A 23302-nucleotide genomic window follows, 5' to 3' on the forward strand; every position below is an offset into this window, starting at 1 on the left:
ATGCAGGTAGAATTTCAGGGATGTTTCTGTCCTTGAGTTTGTATCTGGCATTTATATTCAAGTACTGCTGTAACTGCTGAATGTAGCTGGAAGCTTAGAACTGCATGTAGCTGGAGGCTTAGAAGTCATTTGCGTGTGTTTTCCTTCTACACAACATCTCAAAAGTTTGGGAACTGAATGAATGTCTCTTCCCAAGGGTGCCTGCTGAAACACAGTCCACATGTCAGCATCACTTTATGGGCCTCTACCTTCCTCTACTTATTTTGTAAAATTGCCTGCCAAGTCCAACACTCAGGATATAACCAGGAACACAACACATGCTTTGATGATGTATTCTGCCTTCCATGATGCTACTCAGACCACACTCACCTACTGGCAAGGCACAACAATGGAGCATCTGCATTAAATTATTAATTCCATGGCCCACACATGAGCCACCTTTGTCTGCCAGCACTGAAAAACACTGCTCCACTATGAACAACAAGGGTGATTAAATACTAGCATTCTCTATGGTTAGCTTGGCCACATCATTATTTCTCAGTGGTGCATGCTGTCAGGATAAACAGGATATGCAGGTTTACACTAACCACTTTCTTCTCCAAACTCCTGCTGCTCAGCAGCCAAATCCCACTAGGGCCATTTCCATGCTGGTCAAAGGGAGGAGGAAAAGGCCAAAGCATGGATGCCTTGAGTACAAGCTATGATTCACCTGGTGGGCAAGTAGAAAGAAATCTAAACATGCTGAATTCTGTTACCAACAATGCTGTGGTTTAAACTTGGCAAAACACACTGGATGACAGTAACTGTGACAGTAATAACAATAATAAACCATATTGAGAGCAAAGAGAATCAGCCTAGCTTCAGCCACGTAATTACAATGTGGGACACTCCATATCTATGTCTCTAGCTTTCCTTTTCTCCCAGGTCAGGTGTGTCTGCAATTCATGCTCTTTGTTTCTCACGTAGCTCTTTCAGATTCCTTTTATACATCTGATATATTACCATTAAAGTTGCAGTGCCAACAAAAAAATACCAGGAACTGTCTCTCCATTCATAGCTATATTCTATGCTGAACTCAGTCCAAAACAGTATAACAATTCTTATGATCTCACTTCTACCTCTGCTAAACTAACTCAACCTCAAACACTCTTTACTGGTCATACTTTCAGATACAAGTTAAGACAGACTACGCCTGTGTTTCAAGAAAAGCCAAGAAACCATGAACACCTATGCTAGCTCAGAGACTGACTGCCCTTCAAATACAAGAGGGAAAATCCCTGGGACCACTCTATGTTAGGACTGTTTGGTTACATTCTCAGGTGAAATGTGCTTTGTTAGAGGAAGAGCATCACTTGTGACGCAACTCATCTACCCTTGCTGCAGTTTTCTCTCATTTTTTCTTAGAAGGGGTCCAAGATGACACAGCAAAATCTGTTGGCAGCTTGAGTTCAGTCTGGCTGTAAAGGCACTTTCAACTCAGTAGAACCAAGTCTCTATTGCACCTTCAGCTTTATTACAGTCCCAGAGCATAAATACAGTCTAATTCCCAACTTTCCCACTGTCTCTACTACTATCCCACAGCAAACATGAGCTGCAGAGGGTCCAACTGATCCATAGGCAACAGTATGTAAAGCTGTTCCGAGATAAAACAAAATAAAATACTCCCTCTGTTCCAAAAGAGAAAGCACAAGGCCCCAAGCAAAAACACGCACACAATTAATTTGATCTATGCATGGAAATGTAGTGTGCACATGAAAATTCAGCACATTCCTCCACAGCCTTGGGCTTCTGACTTTATGGAAATCCACTCCAATATATTAAATTTTTTTCCTTTAGAAAAAAAAACCAAATCCCCACCACCAACTAAACTGCACAAACTGAATAAAGAAAACTGCCCCATAATAGCTGAAAAATGGAGTACTGATTTTTAAAAAAAAAAAAAAAGGCAATCCTAAAACTGGTACTGTGGTGTTCATAGCCATTTATCAATGTCACTGTCTTTTCATTGGAAAAAAGAAGAAAGACAAAGGAAGAATCTCTTATGTTGAGGTACAAAGCAATCACCAAGCAAAAGTTAATAACTCAAACAGCTTTCAGACTAAATTTTCAGACTAAAATGAGTATGAATAGTGATCCATATTCAGTGAGAAAATATCACTCCTGTGTTGACTTTTTTCCGAGACCTATTAGTAGATTAGTTCCTTAAATGAACAAAATAAACCTTCTGATGGCACAATACGTCTAACACCAAGAATCCAGGAAAGTTTTTTCCCTAGGGTATAAAACCTGCCTTTGGTGATCATTTAGGGCAAACAAATGTGTGTGTGCTGTATAAGCTCAACACTTCCTCTCTCATCTACAGAGCACTGAGCCCTCTTACTGTGAGTCCTGCATTAAGCATGTGCTTATAAAGCAGAGCTGCCCATTCATGGCTGCACAGCACCTAGAAAAAGGGAAAAACACTTGCTTCCTTTTGCTGAACGATGGCCCAGGTCAGCAACACTGCAACACCAGCTGCAGCTGTTCTGTCTGGTGCATGTGGAAGAAACAGGGTTTCGTTTATTGCTCAACAAAAGATGTTCTGTTGTGCCTGTATATCTGGGGGTCTGTGATGCTCCTGCTGCCAAACACCTGCATTTATTTCAGACATGTGCAAAAGAATCATAGAATAATTAGGGTTGGAAAGGACCTTAAGATCATCTAGTTCCAACCGCCCTGCTGTGGGCAGGGATACCTTAACGCTAAATCATATCACCCAAGGCCTCGTCCAACCTGGTCTTGAACACCGCCAGGGATGGAGCATTCACAGCCTCCCTGGGCAACCTATTCCAGTGCCTCACCACCCTAACAGGAAAGAATTTCCTTCTTATATCCAATCTAAACTTCCCCTGTTTAAGAATCATACTTTATGATTCATATTTCTGTTGTCAGATACTGACCACAACAAGGTAACTAGTGAAAACTGAGAAGTCTGCTTCAGCTTTGCATTTCAGCATTCTTCACTGTATGGCAAGTCTGAATAACAGAGTAACAAAAAGCAATCCATTTAGGTCAATATTAGGGCAATTCTGCATCAGCAAATATATTGCATAATTCAGACACTTTACTCAGTTTTGCTGTTTCTTTCATATTTTTCATGGCAGTCCTGACTCGCTTAATTTTATCTGACTAGTCACATTTGCCCTTTGGTTCTATTTAGTGGCATATTTTATTTATTTTATGATTGCAGATAACATAATCTATAGGTGTATTTTAAAAGTAAGATTTCATCTGACTTGTTCTGTTCAGACTGAAGCTATCTTATCAGCTGAAAAACTAATAGAAGCATTTCCAAAGACCAGCGTTGTGCACCATGCCTACAAGAGCAGCCAGGTGTCATTAGCAGTTTAGTTAGAATACCAGAAGTTCTAAAAAAAAAAAAAAAAAAAAATTAAAATCAGCATTGCCTTCTCAAGGTCTTCTATACTAAAACATTCTCTTCCTCTATGGCAATAGACATGAAGCACAGGAGTGAATGTGTATCTTAAGCTATTCTTTCCTGTAAAACAGTTGGGAGTAGCAGTTATGCTGCAGGTCATCATGTCCTTTGGCATTTGAAATTCCAGCTGAGCTCTTCCATGGCAGTGACACCAAGCACATCTTTCTTTATAACAAAATTCATAGCTGAGGTAGAAAAGCTGACGCAGTGAACAATTCTTCCAACACATCTTAGTGCAACCGTGCAGCAGCAGTTATTAGCTGTAGCACAGCGGCCTACAGGTGACGAGTATTAGCCAGTGGCATTAGAACAGAGGTGAGATTTTCTTCACAGCAAGAAGCCAGTCAGTCAAACTGATACCACTGAGATTCCTTAAGAGCTACTCCAACTCAGTCACTCTTTCTCTATTGCATGTGAAATTAGAAAATAACTTGAACAAGGGATGTAACTAGTTTAGGTCAGCCCTAAAAGAAGTCCCTTAAAAAAGCAACAGCAGAGCCATTTCATCACTGCCACAAAACAAATTTCTACAAGCAACCCTAGGGCTTTTAATCTAGATTTATGACTTAAGTGTTATCAATCCCCATAAAACATCTACAATGACTGGAGTTGCTAGATTAAAATAAATTGTGTGAGAATGAATGCAAGTCTATCAACTTCAACAAATGCATGTCCACCTTGAATTAATCCTGAATTTGACTCAAAATGAGTAATTCCAACTTGAATCAGGATGCACAGCATATAGTAGTTTCAACTGTATTTTGGAAAACTGAATGTTATATTCCTGATTTCTTTCAGCTCTTTAAAGTTTTTACGGTTTTCCTCACAGAAGCTGAGTTTACACATCCTTTCCACAGGACATGCAGGCTGATGGCCACCTTCACTACACACTTAGAAGGCACAGTCCACTCCCCAGTAACTACCAGACAAGCTTGCTTTTAACAATCCAGACATGTGGCATCTGCTGTTCAAACTGTACCACAGAGCTTTTCATCTGTATACATCTATTTCTATTCTGATACAATAGCTGTTTATAATGAGGTATGTCTTCTCAAAACAATTTTATTATTTATAATCTAAATCCCTGGACCAACTAGCAAATGAAAGCGTCATACAATAAAATATGCTGTTTCTTAAGATGAGGACATTCAAACCAGAACATTCCTTGCAAAAACCAGTGACTGACAGGATGCAGTTTAAGACACTAACTTTCACCACCTCTAAGGAGCTGAGGTGATAGCTGTGGTTACATTTATTCTGCCAAACAGCATCACCATGAGCCCGATCAGAGGCAACTAGAGGAACAGTTTCTACCATCAAAGCACTCAGTTCTTTCCTGCACACTGAACTAAAGTTCTCTTAATGTGACCAGAAAGGAAAGAACTTTCATTTACTCTACATACTGCCCAACCTCCTTAGCCACATGATTTGTCTGAAACCAATGGACTATTTGCAGGATAATCATTAGGACATGAACTCATCCCCACAACTGAGCAAGGCAGTTAAGATTGCTATCTGGGACATATGTACACTGATCCATATATCACTGACACAAGAATGGAGAAGCAGGGGTTTAATAACTGCAACTAAATCCTGTCCTCTGTGGCAGGGAGAACACAGGGTGTATGGCAGCCAAAAATTGTAGTCTGAGTCCTTCTCCCAGGAACCACAAAATGCTGCAGGAATATCCATCACAAAGATGAAGTCGTTGTGTCTTTTCATCTGTCTTTCATGTGATAGTCATAGTGGTACTATCAAGTCTGACCATCAAATACCAAGAAAAGAGGGTTTACCATTTACTTGAACTGTGTACAATATGTAGGACAATTATAAACAAGCTGCTATGATACCTACAGTATAAATGCTAAACAAACAAAATAATAAACACCACAAAACCACAGCAGCTGAGAGTGGAAAAGTTACTCTGCAATGCCCAAAAGAACAGAGGCACGAAAGCGACAATGAGATCATATTCCATACACTAGAATGCACACTGGGGGCTGAGGAGGGAGGGAAGAGTCAAAAAAGCAGCCATATAAAAATCTCAGATTCCTGTCTCAGCCTTGTGATGCTGGGGGATTACACAGCCACAAGAATCATTCAGGAATTTCTGTGGTGCCTTAGCACTACCTTTTGGGATTTTAAGAGTTATTCCTTGCACTAAGAACAGTTTCAAATTGTGCGGCACCTCCTCCTGCTTTGACAGAATTCATGTAACTGCAAAGCAACTTTCTGCAATCCTAGACCAAATGTTATCAGCTTTAAATGGTGTAATTTGCCAGATGGAAAACAGAATACTGCAGAAAAACATAATACAGTTATGTATCAAAATGAACATAGCTCCTGATGGAGTTTTCTGAAGGAGGAGAATTCTGTACTTGGCCTGTCTGGAGCCATAATGACCTGTACCTGTCATCTCAAAGGTAAACCGTCTGCCATGCACCACTGAGAGTTAATCTAAAAGACTAGGAAAGGGCATCAGAAGTAATTTTGACTTTCTCTAATAGCATCAAATATATCTCATTTGGTTTAAGATTTCAAATTGGTTTTTGAAGCCTGACATTGATTTTTCTGAAACCTCTGCATTCCGAACCAGTAGTCAACATTATCTGCACAACTGTGGTTTATACTCTGTGACTTCCTCAGGTTTCTGAACTCTGATGCTCAGCAGTTCATTAAGATTTTCACACACTTGTCACATTAAGCCATTGTGACAATGAAAAGGATCAATGCTGTGCTCTTTCATTACGATTAACATAAAAGTTTCAAATCCACTCTGAAGTGCTGGTACAAATCCCTTCAAGTTAATAATGGCCAGAAGATCTTGTTATTTGGGGGTTGCTATTATTATTATTTGTTATTATTTACTTGTTATTATTTACTCTCCTGTCAAATGGATTATATCTACTCCTTGGAGACCATCTGGAATGCCTACATTTTTAAACACATCCTGCCCTCTGACATGAATTTGTGATTGCACGTTTGTGTTCCTCACATAGTGGATCAGGCACACATGCTGTAACAAAGGTGACTGAGAATGCACCACAGGAAGATAGACACTTTTTGTTTTCTTCAGGAGATGTCTGCCTGAGTGCTGAGGATACCTTACAGCTTTTTATTTTCTGTGTGGCTCCAAGCCTGTTACCAGAGCAAACACAGTCCTGGCCATTTACAAAGGGGGTTTGGAATTCTCTGATGGGTGCCAATACCGGCTATCATGCTTTGGATTTGTTTTCTGTGTGCACAGTAATGCACCAGTATTTTGCTTAACTCCTCTACAATTCAGTACTTCTTTCTTTCCCCACCATGTCCTAAAATAGCACTTTTTATTACCAATCCCTAACTGTCATTCTAGGGAAAAGTGTGTATGGAAAGTTATTATGTTGGGAACATGCATTTAAATGGCTGCCAAAGGTGCACAATTTTCAAGTAAGAAGGGCAGAAGCAAAGTACTGTGGCTTTTGGCCAGAAGAAATTTTCACTCCAAAAAAATCTTGTTTCATATACACAATAATTTCTCCAAAGGAATAATACTGTTCTTATTTATGGGACAGGATGGATCTCTACTGAACACTGGCACAAAATTTAAGATTAACTGCCATGAAGCATAATTTAGCTTGAGTTCTCTTGATTAGGCATCCATTGGCAGCTCCTCCTGAACTATGAGGAATAACAATTAACTTCAGATGGAAATATGAAATCTAAAATACTGTTGCTAAACCTAAGAATAACAAAAAGAAGATTTTATTATTATAAGATATATTCATAGTACCTTTAATTTAGGAGAGTGGGCTCATTAGGAATGGCAGACGTGGACAGATTATGAAGTTTTCTATTTCTTTATATTCCTCAAACTTGATCATGAGCAACACAAGACTGCACCTTGTTTTCTCTCCAAGTTTACATACAGAAAATCTTAAACAGCTTCTCAACTGTATATGCATCTCTCCTATTGAGGCAACTTGCCTCATGTCCCACTGGGCCCTTTTTCCATCCAAAATCTACCAGAAATTAATCACCCGTCTCCTGGAGAGGAGAACAGGAACTGTGCTTGAAGCTTCAATAGAGTAACACCTGATAACACAAGCAACTTGGCAAGTAGGCGTATAGCTGTGAGAAAATGACTTCTAATCTGCAACCTGGATAGTACAACTCACTCGCAGAGCACGGATCAGTGGCAGAGAGATGCCAGTACATCACTACACTGATACAAAATACTGGAGATAAAGCAGTGGGGCTGTTAAGTGAAATCACCTGCCAAACAACTTTTCATTAAGAGACTCTTATTCATTCTTATCCTGAGTATAATTACTACCTGATGTATTGTCTCCCTAAAGTTTAGTTTACTTTCCTGCCCACCTGCCCTAACAGTTGAGCTAGAAGAGAAAGTGCTAAAAACTCCAGGCTGAAACACAGCCTTGCTACATTTTCCTGTTTTAAAGGCTTTACTCAACTGACAGAATCCAAAAGAAAGTTTCTCAGACATATTCCCCCCATGCAGTCTCTGTAAACTCCCCCAAGAACTCAGATCAAAGCAAATCTCATTTAACTGGACAGAGTACATCTTCCACCATACCCTGATCTAGCTCATCAAACAACCCAACTCTTCCCCTTGTGAGCACACAATCCTTCTCTCTTTTACAAAGACTAAAGTTTAAGTATACTCAGATGTACCTGTTTCATCTCAGGAGGTACAGTTGACATTCTCAACTCTCCCAAACCTCCTGCTGCTGTGCTGCACAGCAAGATTACTTCTACAGTCATCACTAGGACAGCACAGCTGAGAAAACTTCCTTTACTATAATGAACTGGCCTTTCCTCTCATTACATTTCTTTGAAGGAGCCATTGAGCAGTTGAATTACCTGGAAAAGTTATTAGCATCATATCCATGTGGATATCCATAATATCCATCCATCAGGACATCATAATTCTACACTTGCTGCCTTATCTGCATGGCAGAGTTCAGCGGCAGCCTTCATTTCTACAAAAGCAGCTCTGAAAGAATGCCGTTTTCTTGCTAAGTAAACCAAGAGACCCAAATGGTTAAGTGGGTACTGAAGAAAACGAGATTTGAAGTTATTTTATGTACTAAAAATCTCAATTTGTTGATGCTGTTCAAGTGGTCTGTATGATGCACATAGCAAAAAGTGAAGAAAAAGTGTTATTTATTACCTAATTGAGATAGTACTGAAACTCTGGATAGTATTCAAACATATGTAATCATAACCTTAGAAGGGGAAAGAATGGGAACACTCAAGTTAGATTTCCAGATCAGTCACTATTTTGCTTTCTGTAGTTTCTTAATGATCCACCTCTTTGATGAGCATCTTCACTCCATTTAGTAGCAACACTAACGGGTTCTGAAAAGTATTCTCTCCATCTGGTGGAAGCTGCAATACAGAAATCACAGTTTACATACTTACTTTAAAGTATGTGAAACAGAAGAGCAGTTTCCAGGATTCCCTCCAGCTTACTGAGGAAGGCTGTAACCTGACAGACTAGAGGCATGCTTCCTCACCCTTTTTCCCATGTAAACCTTGCTTTTTTGGTTGTTTTTTTTTTTTTTTAAACAAAGTACAGCTTGTTTCGTTTACTTCTCCATCATATTGCAAGACTCAAGACTCAAGTCAGTATTTTAATAGTTGTGTCTAGAACATGCAGAAAAATCAGTAAAACTCCATCTCATTAATTCATCAATGGACCGTGTATAAATAAGAGCTAATTTCTCAGTTTGTATTAGTTGACTTAAGACTCAGCTTTTAAGTGTTGGATTTCTTCTGGTTGAGGAGCTGCATGACACCTCCTGTCCCAAACCACTCTTCCTGCTTAAAAATTTATTAGAATTTTATTCTGAGATCAAGTTTTCACATTTCGAATCCAACCATGCCAGACATGCTTTGAAGAAAGGCCTTTAATGGGATTTTTCCTAGATATGTGTTGCAGATACACCATTGTTGTGGTTTAAGTCCAGCCAGTAACTTGGAACCATGCAGCTGCTCTCTCACTCCCCTGCCTTCCTCCCCCCCCCCCCCCCCCGAGGGATGGGGAGGAGAATCGAAAGAATGTAACTCCCACGGGTTGAGATAAGAACAGCCCAGTAACTAAGGTATAACACAAATCACTACTGCTACCACCAATAATAATAATGATAAGGGAAATAACAAGGGAAGAGAACACAACTGCTCACCACCCGCCGACTGATACCCAGCCCAACCGAGCAGTGATGTAGCCCTTTCGGGTAACTGCCCCCAGTTTATATACTGGGCATGACATGTTGTGGTATGGAATACCTCTGGCTAGTTTGGATCAGCTGTCCTGTCCCTACTTCTTCTCGGCTTCCTGTCCTCCCTGGCAGAGCATGAGACTCAGAAAGTGCTTGGTCAGAGTTACTGACCAACATTACTGAGCAGCAACCAAAAACACTGGTGTTACCAGCGTTGATCTCAGGCTGAGAGTCAAAAACCCAGCGCTGCACCAGCTACTAAGAAGGAGAAAAATGACTGCTACTGCTGAACCCAGGACAACCATTAATGGGCGTGGCTCTGCATCCCAGTCTCCATTTTCTTCTATAATCAAGTAACTTACAATTTTACCACACAAGTATGTCCTTTAACAGACAGTCATATTATTGTGGCAGTGCCCCACATTTCAAAGCATCCATTTAATCATAGGCATTGCTCTTGGACAGTCTTGATTTTCATGTATATTCAGACAACGACATTACACTATTTCCTCATATATGGTCAGCTCATTCAGTCTTATTTCAGCAGCTCACATGTGAAATTGAATAAACAAAATAAAAATCCCTTGTAAGAACAGCAGCTGACTGATGAAGAACCAGTATGTTTATAAGGCCCTAATTAAACCCATTTTCTGGTGCCTTAAATAGGAAGAAAGAATTTACAAGGTAGGAAGATACATTTTTTCCAAGGGCAGGTAAATGATTTATGAATTCAAGTTCTAATGGAAAGCAGGTGGGACTTGTACTTTAAATTATTCCAATAAAAAAAAAAATAGAAATACTTTTTTTTTGCAGAGTGTAATTCTAGCATGTTAAACTGCATCATCTTAAATAACATAGAATAGATCATAGAATCATAGAATAATTAGGGTTGAAAAGGACCTTAAAATCATCTAGTTCCAAACCCACAGCCATGGGCAGGGACACCTTATCCTAAACCATTTCACCCAAGGCCTCGTCCTACCTGGTTTTGAACACTGCCAGGGATGGAGCATTCACAGCTTCCTTGTGCAACCCATTCCAGTGCCTCACCACCCTAACAGGAAAGAATTTCCTCCTTATATCCAGTCTAAACTTCCCCTGTTTAAGTTTTAACCCATTACCCCTTGTCCTATCACTACAGTCCCGAATGAAGAGTCCCTCCCCAGCATCCCTATAGGCCCCCTTCAGATACTGGAAGGCTGCTATGAGGTCTCCCCACAGCTTTCTCTTCTCCAGGCTCAACAGCCCCAACTTCCTCAGCCTGTCTTCATATGGGAGGTGCTCCAGTCCCCTGATCATCCTCATGGCCCTTCTCTGGACTTGTTCCAACAGTTCCATGTCCTTTTTTACGTTGACGACACCAGAACTGCACACAATACTCCAGGTGAGGTCTCACAGGAACAGAGTAGAGGGGCAGGATCACCTCCTTCGACCTGCTGGTCACGCTCCTTTTGATGCAACCCAGGATACGGTTGGCTTTCTGGGCTGCAAGCACACACTGCCGACCCATGTTCATTTTCCCATCAATCAACACCCCCAAGTACTTCTCTGCAGGGCTGCTCTGAATCTCATCTCTGCCCAACCTGTAGCAGTGCCTGGGATTGCTCCGACCCAGGTGTAGGACCTTGCACTTGGCATGGTTAAACTTCATGAGGTTGGCATCAGCCCACCTCACAAGCGTGTCGAGGTCCCTCTGGATGGCATTCCTTCCCTCCAGGGTATCAACCGAACCACACAGCTTGGTGTCATCGGCAAACTTGCTGAGGGTGCACTCAATCCCACTGTCCATGTCACCGACAAAGATGTTAAACAAGAATGGTCCCAACACCGATCCCTGAGGGACACCACTCCTTACTGGTCTCCAGCTGGACATTGAGCCATTGACCACAACTCTTTGTGTGCAGCCATCCAGCCAGTTCTTTATCCACTGAGTGGTCCATCCATCAAATTGATGTCTCTCCAATTTAGAGACAAGGATGTCGTGTGGGACAGTGTCGAACGCTTTGCACAAGTCCAGGTAGACGACATCAGCTGCTCTACCACTGTCCATCAGTTCTGTAGCCCCATCATAGGAGGCCACCAAATTGGTCAGGCAGGATTTCTCCCTTATGAAGCCATGCTGGCTGTCACCAAGCACCCTGTCGATTTTCATGTGCCTTAGCATGCCTTCCAGGAGAGTCTGCTCCAAGTTTTTGCCAGGCACAGAGGTGAGACTGACTGGTCTGTAATTCCCCGGGTCATACATTCTCCCCTTCTTGAAAATGGGGGTTATATTTCCCTTTTTCCAGTCGTCGGGAACTTCACCTGACTGCCATGATTTCTCAAATATGATGGCCAGCGGCTTTGCAACTTCATTCGCCAGCTCCTTCAGGACCCGCGGACGGATCTCATCAGGACCCATGGACTTGTGCACGTTCAGATTTTTAAGGTGGTCTCGAACCAGTTCCTCTCCTACAGTAAGCACAAGGTCTTCATTCTTACAGTCCCTGCATCTGCCTTCCAAAACTTGGGTGGTTTGGTCAGAGCCTTTGCCAGTGAAGGCCGAGGCAAAGGAGTCATTCAGACCCTCAGCCTTCTCCAAATCCTGTGTAGCCAGTTCTCCTGAGAGCTTCCTGAGAGGGCCTACATTCTCCCTAGTCTGTTTTTTATTTGCTACATACCTGCAGAATCCCTTCCTGTTATCCTTAACATCCCTAGCCAAGTTTAATTCTAACTGGGCCTTAGCTTTCCAAACCTGGTCCCTAGCTTCCCGGACAACATCCCTGTATTCTTCCCAGGCTGCCTGTCCTTGCTTCCACTTATTATAAGCCTCTTTTTTCATTTGAATTTTCCCCAGGAGCTCCTTATCCATCCAAGGAGGTCTCCTGGCTCTCCTGCTGCACTTCCTTCTAGTTGGGATGCAACACTCCTGAGCTTGTAGCAGGTGATCCTTGAATATCAACCAACAGTCTTGGGCCCCCCTGCCCTCTAGGGCTGTATCCCGTGGAACCTTACTAAGCAGCTTCCTGAAGAGGCCAGAGTCTGCTCTCCTGAAGTCCAGGGCAGTGAGCTTGCTGCACGCTCTTCTCACTGTCCTGAGGATCTCAAGTTCGACCATCTCATGATCGTTGCATCCAAGGCTGCCCTGGAGAGTCACATTTCCAACGAGCCCTTCCCTGTTGGTGAGCACAAAGTCAAGCATGGCACCTCTCCTTGTCAGCTCCTCTATTACTTGCAGAAGGAAGTTGTCTTCTACACAATCGAGGAACCTCCTGGATTGCTTGTGCCGGGCCGTACCGTCCTTCCAACAGATGTCAGGGTGGTTGAAGTCACCCATGAGAACAAGGGCCTGCGAGCATGAGGCTTTTCCTACCTGTCTACGGAGTGCTTCATCCGCAGGTTCTCCTTGATCAGGCATCCAGGAACAAATGGTGTAAGTATATGTTATGTTAGAACCTTCTGCAAGATTTTAAACGTTCTTGCACTACTTCTTTTTAATGTAAAAAAAAAAAGAAAAAAACAACCCCCACAAAAAAAAACAAATAGCCCAAGTGAGACTTACTTGGACACACGCAGAAATGCTCACATGCAGAGGTAGAATCAGAGACATGTTTCCAAACATATGTCATGCTGAATACAAAGAAAATATGTTGAAAACCACTATGAACAATATTTTCAAACTTAGAAGTTCTGTTTTAAAAACTTTTCTGGGCAATCATGTGACTTCAAGGATACCTCTGCCCACCTACCACTTCTTGGATGCTTAGCAGCTTGGCTGGTCTCTCAGTGCCTGTGTTTATTATACAGTGACCATGCACAATTTCACAAAAGCTAGAATGGAGAAAGGCTTTTTCTGGCAAGAGTAAAATATCAGCATTTCAAAACAAAAGATAACAATGGCTGTATTTCCAAAAATGTACAAGCTCCATTTGCTGCCATCTTATATCTTACTTTGGCTATAACTCAGGAGGGCTCTTAGTATTTAAAATGGAAATGTGCCAGGATCCTTTAACACAGTATTTTTAAGTTATTCCTGAGAATCAACTGACTAATCACAAGGAAGACATAATTGCACTGCAAGGTACTAATGCAGTTTTCTGTTGAAACAGATACATACAAACAAAGCAGGTCACAGCTTCACAAAATGAAAAGTAAGTACATGTGTAAATAACACATTATGACTGTCATTTTCTACGTGATTTTTTTACAGCTGCAATAAATGCAATAAACATATTCATTAACTTTCTTTTAGCAAAACCTACACAGGAAAGCCAGCATCATCAGTGTCATTCAGGTAAGGTGTCATCTCCTCAGGTGTTTATTTAGTCAAGCTGGTTTTCCTACTCCAGCAACTAAACTCTTTTAAATTTAGCAAATGATCCGGAAGGTGAATTTTTAAAACTTCAGAAAGAACTTCTTCAGAACTTTTAAAATTTCACAACTTCTTTCAGCTGCGATCTTGTGTGGGACATACACAGCTCAAAGAGGAATAAATGCACTGAATTACACCTCTTCCTGAGCTTCACCAACATTAGAAAAATATTACATATCCATATATATCTATATCTATATTCCCCTCTTCATTGTTTTCTAAGCTTTCTGTGTATCTTAGCTCAAACAAGTAAGCTTCAGGTGCATTCTTGTTTTATTACAGCCTGATACAGAAGACATTATTATTATGCAGTAAAACCTTACTGTGCTTCTCCATCACAAGATGAGAAGAAAATTAAAAACAAAGTATCAACTTGTGAATTACTTTTAAAATAACTGAAGCTGGAAAGTCAGAATTCATCTTCCAAAAGCTATGAAAGTCTTAACTGGATAGCAGCTGATTCAGACTTCTAATCTCCTAAAATTCTCAAGCAGAATTGGTTAATTTTTAAATCCCCCCCAAATTGGATTATTCCCTTTAATCTGCATTAAATCATATAAAAGACAATAAAAAAACAGAAATCTTATCCTTTAATCTCCACCTAACTTAACTGTACTATCAGGATTACTGTATCTGCAATGATTTCGCTCTATCTGTCAAAAACTATGAGCCTCTCCAACTTTAAATACACTATCAATAGGGAAGCTGCAGCCAGTGTCACCATTATCATAGGATGTTTCCAGGTTTATCTGCATGCCAGCAAGGTTTTTCCAGCGAGTATAAGCTCATCAAAAAAAACCCCAAACAACAAAGCCAAAATCCCAAATAGATCACATTAGCACATATTTAAGTCTTGTCTTGCACACACTTAATCTCATTCTACGTAGTCGATCTTATAAAAGATCCAGTATGTTTTCATTTATCATTCCAGCAGATTCAACTGTCTTTGACAGCTTCTTCAGAATCTTCAGAATCAGTCTTCCAAAAAAAAAAAAAAAAAGCAAAAAAGCAACCCAAAAGACCCTCAAACAACCAAAACCCACCCAGTAAGATAAAAGGTAAAATCCTTTTTCTGTATCACTACCTTCCCACATCAACTAAAACGATTAAAATGATTATCCGAGATATCTAACCTTAAGCCATCCAAGATACAGCAGGGTCTTTCATTAGTGTTCAGAAGGAAAGCTAACTCTGTGTAAATATACACCAGGCAAATACACTGCCCTAGGCTCTTAAGATAGTCAAACGCAAATGAACATAGAGATGGTGTAAATTAATCTTTGCTCACTAACCTAAATACACCTTACTACAACACACAGCCTGACCAATTGAGACAGAAACAGGAGCGTAACAACTCAGAGGTACTGCTCTGTAAAACGAGGTCTTAGCTTGTTCACCTGAAAGATGCATTTTACAGTACTGCATACCAAAAAAAACCCCATATAAGTATCAAAGAAGTGTACTGTCTGTGTTGAAAGATTAGCACAGCTCTTCCCTCCAAGGTCTTCCCCTGGTTTCATTACCATTAACAACAGGAACAAATTGGCTAATAAGCTGTCTTTCCTTGGCTGCCTGGGAGAGGCTGCACAGGAGACTGCCAAAGGGCAAATATGGATTTCTACCAGGAAGACCTTTCAACATCTGTACTTGGTGAGGATCATCCACAGAAAGAATAAACTGCTGGAGAGAAACACCATCCCTGTATCAAATAAAATGAGAGAAAACTAACTAGAGAAAGCTGTTTTTGAAACTGCAGAAAGATTCAGGACGCTGTAAAAAATACACAGAATATGTACATATACATGGAATAAGAATAAACAAAGCATGCCACTTAGTGAGTGCCTGTATTATTTTGTAACGATTACTTTGCACCATTTGCTCACATAAATGAAGAACAGCTTTGACAAAAATATTTAAGTATGAAAATAAGGAAAACAATCATACTAGTTCTGAGCATTTGAAAATATTTTTCTGAAGGAAGTCTTGCTGGAATGAAGGTCAAACGGTAATTGTAACAATATTCTACATCAAGAAAAACTTACAAGGCCTATGAGAACATGCAGAAAAGCATGGGCTGTGACAGAACTGGATTCAAGATTTACCCTGAACCCCTTTAACTTGTATCTTTAGTTAAAAGTCTCACTGGAGCTACTAAGGCCTTATCATGGTGCTGCACTGAGCCCCACACTACCATTACCAGTCTCTCTCATTCATGCTACACCAGGCATCCTTCACCATCAGATACAGAACTCCATATTTGCTGTTTGCTATGTCTTTTCTTTTGGGGTATGAGAGTAATATACTCAAATGGTCAACAAACCAGGAGTCTCTTTTAATTTTAACATGGCATTCTCTGGGGTTATCTCACTGAGTGAGAGAGAATAACACCACACTTATGGGCTTGGTCCTTCAGCCGGATTCTCTCTTCTCACTTCCGCCTGAGTCACTCTCTGATCCCCCAGGCTTCTCCACAGCTGGGTGTCAGATAATTTTGGCTGGGAGTTGTACTTGCACAGTTGGTACCACCTGCTGTAAATTCTTCAGTCCTTGTTATCTCTGCAGCAGCTCTTGGCCTTTCAAAAGCTAATTCAGTGAAGAAAGAGGCAGGGACAGTTTGTGCTTGATGTTTAAACTGCAAATTTGTTTTCCAGAAACTCAAGACTGATAGTTTGGATTATATTTTAAGAACTCACAGCATAACACAATGAACTATCAACTCCAACTGCTGATACCATTTAAAGAAGGCCAAAGTCTCTGCTGTTAAGTTGGATGATGAGAGGTATAAATACAGTGTTATGCCAAAGAATGCAATGGAATTACTTTACCCGCAGGTGACAGAGCTACCCTGAGGTTGTATAAATAAGAGAATAAAAGTTCACTGTTCTTCTTCATATAGACAAAACCCAAGCTATTAGGCCCAAGGAAGTCTCTAGTATTTTTCTGTTTATCCCACTACTCACAACAGTCAGCATTTTTTAGGAACACATGTTTCTGGTACTCAGAACGTCATCAGTCAAGTAACAGAGGAGGTAACAGAGCTAGTAGTTGTACTGGTTACAGAAACAGCTGAATTTGTTACTGTATTTAAACTTAAACTCACTGCAGTTTCAAGACTAACATTTCACAGGAATGAATCCATTTATCAACAAGTGCATGCAGATTGCTGCAACCAGGAGATAAGAGGTATGGATCCAAACCAGAGATGCTGATACATAATTACAGTTAAAATAATCTGAATTTGACCCTAGTGCTAATTTTCACAAGTCAAATCCATTGCTACTCCAAAAATGGATGACAGGTCAAATTTAAAGAAAGTTATACACTCACTTTGCTGTACACATAAGCAGAATAATTTTTATTGCTATGTGGTCTTTTTACACAGTAGTCATTGAATGAACAGAAGAAAGCTAATTGTCGTTTGGATCTCTTTAACCTGGAGGAAAAAATAGCAGTTTTGTGTTAGTATGACAAAAATGACCAAATGACCATGTGTTTTCTACCTTTCCTTTCCCTTACTCTCTGTCGTGTTCAAGATAAAAGCTTAATCCAAAGCACCGACACATGAAATAGAAGTATTTTTAAGTTGCATGCATTTTGCCCTTCTTCTCTGGAAAGTAAACAACAACAGAAGTTCATACTTGTTCTCAGTTATAAGCAAGAATAAACCAGGACTTCATAACAAGGTTATGTGGCATTTAACAGATACTATCTGATCTCCTCCAAAGACACTTCATGATTTATTAAATCACAATTATGTATTCAAAGATCAGAGAATAGCAGTAGTCATATATACCTAGTATAACACATGCATAGTGCCTGGGTAATGTGTATTCTACTAATCAGGTCTTATCAAATATTTAAATATAAATTCTCAGAGAAAACACATATCATATGGTTTAAGCCAGCCATGTGTTACCAAGATAATTTTGAAAATCTACTTCTGCACTTGTATTCATAGAATCTTTGAAAGTTCTCCTTGTTCTCTGCAAAATAAGCATTTTTCTACTTCTCATCTCTCAGTTTCATGTGCATTTAGAGATGCCCTAGTTCAAAATCTTTCCTTGCCTAAATCAGTGGTGCCTTTAAAACTTCTTAAGGAATTTAATAGGTCTGGAAACTCTTAGTAGGCTACTAAATCCCCCTGTAAATCCTGGCAAATTCCCAGACTGCCCATTCTCACAGGGATACATGGCCTAATTACAAATCCATTAAATACTGTGAGTTCAAGGGTCTGCTTTAACCCTGAATTATCTGATCCACCTCACACTAATAGCTTCAGTGAAACAGAGAAGAGTAAAAAAGGACCAAGCCAACAGGAAACTAAAGAGAAAATAGGATCAGAGAGTAAGCAAACTAAAACCAGGAGAAAGGCAAATGGCCATCAAAAAAAACCCTAAGTAAGCAGTAAGAGAAAGAACACTCCAAGATGAAGGGAAGATGACTTTCTGCTAAAGGAAAAAGAACACTGCTTGTATTGTACAAGCTCCCTCTTAGCTGAGTGCAAGTAAACTAAGAAAAGAAGTTAAGATGTCCTGCCACCTCTCAGGGTAACAAAGAGACAGGACCAGACCTGTCTCTGCTGTTTCAGCAGGGGCTACAGTCAGTCACTGTGCATTAGTACACATCACTGCAAAACTCCAGCCAGCAGAGGCTGATGATGCCTTTTAAGCTGAATGTAGAACAGGTATTTGCTTTTGTTATACATGTATGCTTAGATATCTGCAACTGTACTTCATGCAACTAAATACCACACACAAGCAAATAACTAAATGGCCCACTTTCTCAGGGCAGAAAGATGCCCTTGGGCTTGATCTCATCGATGAGAGTTACTAGAAGATTTGCCACAGGGTCTAGTGAAGGCAAGACAAGACTTCACCAAGACAATCAACATGATTAGGTTTCCTATTTTCAGATTTATGCATAGAGCTTTGCCCTTTCATATTTTAAAGTAGAAAACCTAACCTAACCATTAGGAAAAACTATTAGTTTTCTCTTGCAGTTTCTCTCACTACTATTCAAAGTGACAAAAGGATGGCTCAGAACAGGACAACTTTCACATTGCTCTGAAAGTCCAGTGTCAGGGGGTATTTTTCCTCCCCATTTTCTATATAGTAGTCATGTTACGCAAGCCTTGTACTTTGTTATTTGGGATTAAGAAAAGACCAAAGAGACATTTAAGTCATGGACTTTGTTTAAATTATCTCATTGTCCAGGGACGTGGAGCCAGCTAATCTGTGACACTGAAACAGAACTTACTTTTCCTGCAGACGATTTGCTTATGTCATCTGGATGGTGAAAAGAAACTCTGATCAAGGGTGAAGCAGGAAGAAAGAACAGAAAAATGTGACTGTTAACTTGCCACTATGCCAGGCAAGGTGGTATTACCTACTGTTTAGTTAAGTTGTGGCTGGTTGTTTTCCAGTGACCCAACTATTACTTAGGAATATTTTAAATCTGTCATCCTAAATTTAGATGTTTCTTTACTCTCATTTTGAGTAACTTCCAGCTTTAATAATCTTCTTGATTGTAACTGTACTCAACACAGCAAACATGGCCTTTAGTGTTCAGCATATTTCTTAGGCTTGCAGTACATCAGTGGCTTGTTGTTTTAACAGAATATGACAATGAAAAGAATCCCAACCTTCGGCATGGTATAACCTCATTAGTGGCTGTACCAGTCTTGACATTTTTCCAAGCTACTAAGAAAACACATACTTTCGGATCTGTTTTTCAAAGAGTTTGTTTCTCCTAATAAAGGCCCCCTCTTCTATCAACAATCTTATGTGGTCAACACACAATACAGACAAGCAGTATTTTGGCAGAATGCTATCTTACACGTAACCCCCACACAGCATTGCTATGCCCTATTATTTATATATAGTTAATAAATAATTTGATATTCTGAATAATTCAATAATTCAAAGTGCCGTTGGACAGGATGCTCAGATTTGTGCATACGAAGTAAAGACAGAAGACAGGCAAGTAATATGAAAAAAAGTCATCACTTTAATTCACTGAAATAATTAATATTTTTTCCATTGCTTCTTTGGTGTACTTTTAATTTTCACACTAAGATATCTCAGAGAAAATACCATATCTTTGATTAAGTATTGATGACATTCATTACAAGCCTCTACAGATGTTTTCTCAAAGATGCTGTGGCTTTATTAACTCAGCAATATCTGGTCTCCCAACACATCCAGATAACTGTCACATGAGAAAAGTGGCCCTCCAAGAGGCAACTCACATGACAACTCTGAGTGAATGCTAGCAGAAATTCGGGTCTGAAAAACCATTTACACTGTATGACACAGGAGTCATCAGCTTCCCAGGCATACTATAGTCAAGCACCCACATTAGAAGAGCTCACGTAAGACTTCACAGGGTATCACCCAGAATTTCTAATACCAACTGCAAGGCTAATTATTGCTACGTAACTTCAGACCACTCTCGGAATCTGTTCCATTGCTGTAAAAAAAAATTAGTCCAACCTTCTCAAGTACCACAGGTATGTTTCCTTCACCCATCAGTGCATTTAGCTACAGCTTTATACCTTGTGAAAGCGGAACAGTTTCAGGCAGGGCCAAGCTAGTACTTGGGTAAGTTACTCTGTGACCACCAGAGTTACCACACCAAGGACATTTCAGCACACAGGTACCTTTGCAAAATGGTATCAGGGCTTGGAGAGATGACTTTAGGTGGACAGCAATACCTCCAGAACTTCCAGGTAAGTCATGCCACCTTCTTGGCACCATGGTTGAAGCCTGTCTCCCTATCCTTATTTTTCCTAGAGCAAGTTGCCTGTGCCATCTGGAGGCTGCTCCAGATCTGGGGTGAGGTGGCAAGTCATCTGACAAATCAGATGAAAGTACATAGCTGCTTGACTTTTATCATCCCTTTCTTCATACCATTCCTGCTTCCCCTCTGATAACTAAGTCTCTGGGCACTCTTTAACAGAATGGGCCACCTTAAGAGCACCACTTCCACAGAAGTTCAGCAAAACATGACTTTTAATCTACACTTCCACCTTACAAATGAGTTTGGGTTTAAGGTCAGTATAAGAAAAGGTATGTGTGCAGCCTAAGTTCCACTACCATATTGGATGTACAAAGGAAAACCATACAACCAAACAAAAAAAAAAAAAGAGTCCTTCACGTCCATTTCTTTGCAGTAAAGATGTCCCATTTCTCTGCAATAAAGATGTCATGGCATGTGACATCTATGAAAAACAGTGGACAGATTAATACAAACTAGCCTCTCTTTATTTGTTAATCTCATCTGAATTTGACTTATGATTTATTTTGTTGAGAAAATGTGTGAAAATTTAGAAAATGTTTTCTAAAGAAAAGACAGATCTAGACTGCAGTTCTGCCATCGTTTGGGCTGACGCAGCCATGATTATATTCAGAACATTTTCCACTCTGTAATGGTCTACCCACCTTTTCAGCTTATAATCAACCGCCCTCCCCAGCTGCCGTATTCCAGATCACATATTCTGCCATGCTCTCTACTTTCTTTAAAATAGCAGTATTCAGAGTGTATCACAAGGATATTTGCTGCAGAACTCTGGGCTACCCTGATACCCTCAGAACATGATGTGATCACAACACCCAGGGCAGGCTTTTGACACGCTGCTGCTACTCCACTCCATATTTTGGGTATTTTTGTTTTCATTTATATCAGCACTGCATTGTTCCTGCCATTAATTAAATCCCCACTTAATATCCTTACTAAATGCTGTTTTCATAAACTGTTGTGCACTTCACTAAACAACAGAATGAAGTAAGAAATTTGATTTTTTTTTAAATAAAAAAGTGAAAGAGGTTGCATGTTGTGAAGTCACCAAAGCCTGCTGCTACCGTAACCTCCAGAAAGCAACTAGCTTCTATCTTAAATTTCTGAACCATTCATACAGAGAACTGAAATTTGCAATGACTGGTTACTGCATTACCACATAATACCTATTATACCCTTGTTCGTATGATGGAGAAGTCAGAAACACAAAACAGAAGAGAGGCAGGACAAGCACTTTGATGGACAGAGAGTCAAGGTTTACTCCTTGCATTAGTGTTTGTACCAACACCCGTGCCACTGGGGACTATGTAACACACTCATTTTGAAGCTTGGAAGAATCCAAAATAGTGCTCTCTTTGACATTTCTGTAGAAGTAATTAAGTCCACAGATCTGTTTAAATTCATGTACCTTCAGTCAGCAACAGGGCAGGTCCTTCCATAAGCTCACTCCACGGCTTCCAGTCAGAGCCTTCTGCAGAGCTAAGTAAAGCTGGTCAAAAAACTCTTGGACAGCCCAGTCATCTGTAAACTACCAAATGCATCCAAAAACCTGTGCTCCTTTTTTTCTTGTTAACTTTAATTATATGACACAGACACACCAGGCATTATGCCTGATCTTCATAGAGTGCCAAGGTACAATGTACGAGCCCCAATCTCATTACTTAACAGAATGTAGCTGCTATCACTTAGCTAGGAGAAATGCTGAGCAAGCACGTTTTACAAGTTCCTAATTCAAAATATTTTCCGTATTTGTTGTCCCCATGTAGCTCCATGCCATGGTTCACTCTTTGGTCAGTACTGGTACTGACTCTCTGGCATTTCCTGTACAAAACCAACTCCAAAACACATCCGACATCATCATCTGACTGCCAACGCACAGGCCTCCTTCCTGGCATATAGTTCCACTTCCCAACCACAAGGCTCTTTCTTGTGAAAGCTCTGCAATAAAGACAAGTAAGAAATTACTAGCCCCAAAACCTAATAATAATAAAGATTATGAAAACACTAAAAAATACAAGCGAAGTTTAGGCTTTTAAGAGGATATCACAAAATCATGGAATGGTTTGGGTTGGAAGGGCACTTCAATCTCATCTAGTTGCAACCCCCTGCCATGGGCAGGGATACCTTCCACTAGATCAGGTTGCTCCAAGCCCCATCCAACCTGGCCTTGAACACTGCCAGGGATGGGGCACCCACAGCCTCTCTGGGCAACCTGTGACAGTGCCTCACCATCCTCACAGCAAATAATTTCTTCCTAATATGAAATGTAAATCTACAGTGTATCATAATCATGTATCATTACCACAAACAGTAGCTAACTTCTTGAAATACATACATTTAGCTGCAAATCATGTTGTCAGGAAAATGCAGAAACGGAGAAGCACGGCTGACAGTCTCACTACCACCAGCAACACCACCACCTGAGGCGGTGCAGGGCCCAACCACGCCGGGCCG

The 23302-nt window shown here is 40.4% G+C and overlaps 1 protein-coding gene across 3 annotated transcripts in view; it reads right to left on the minus strand.

The window, feature by feature from the left end:
- Positions 1 to 22813, minus strand: part of GPR149 (G protein-coupled receptor 149) — a 110153-nt gene extending 87340 nt beyond the window's left edge. Inside the window, exon 1 of one of the 3 annotated variants that reach the window (XM_062603062.1) lies at positions 22257 to 22813. The gene's annotated coding sequence lies outside the window, so the exon portion shown is untranslated. Of the gene's footprint in view, positions 1 to 587; positions 699 to 22256 lie in introns of those variants that run through there. The other 2 variants (XM_062603063.1, XM_062603064.1) reach the window with 2 other exon arrangements.
- Between the last annotated feature and the right edge of the window lie 489 nt (positions 22814 to 23302).

Source organism: Pezoporus occidentalis, unplaced genomic scaffold, assembly GCF_034315485.1.
Source record: "Pezoporus occidentalis ecotype Australia unplaced genomic scaffold, CSIRO_AGI_Poc_V1 ctg8, whole genome shotgun sequence".
In the NCBI taxonomy this organism is placed as follows: domain Eukaryota; kingdom Metazoa; phylum Chordata; class Aves; order Psittaciformes; family Psittacidae; genus Pezoporus; species Pezoporus occidentalis.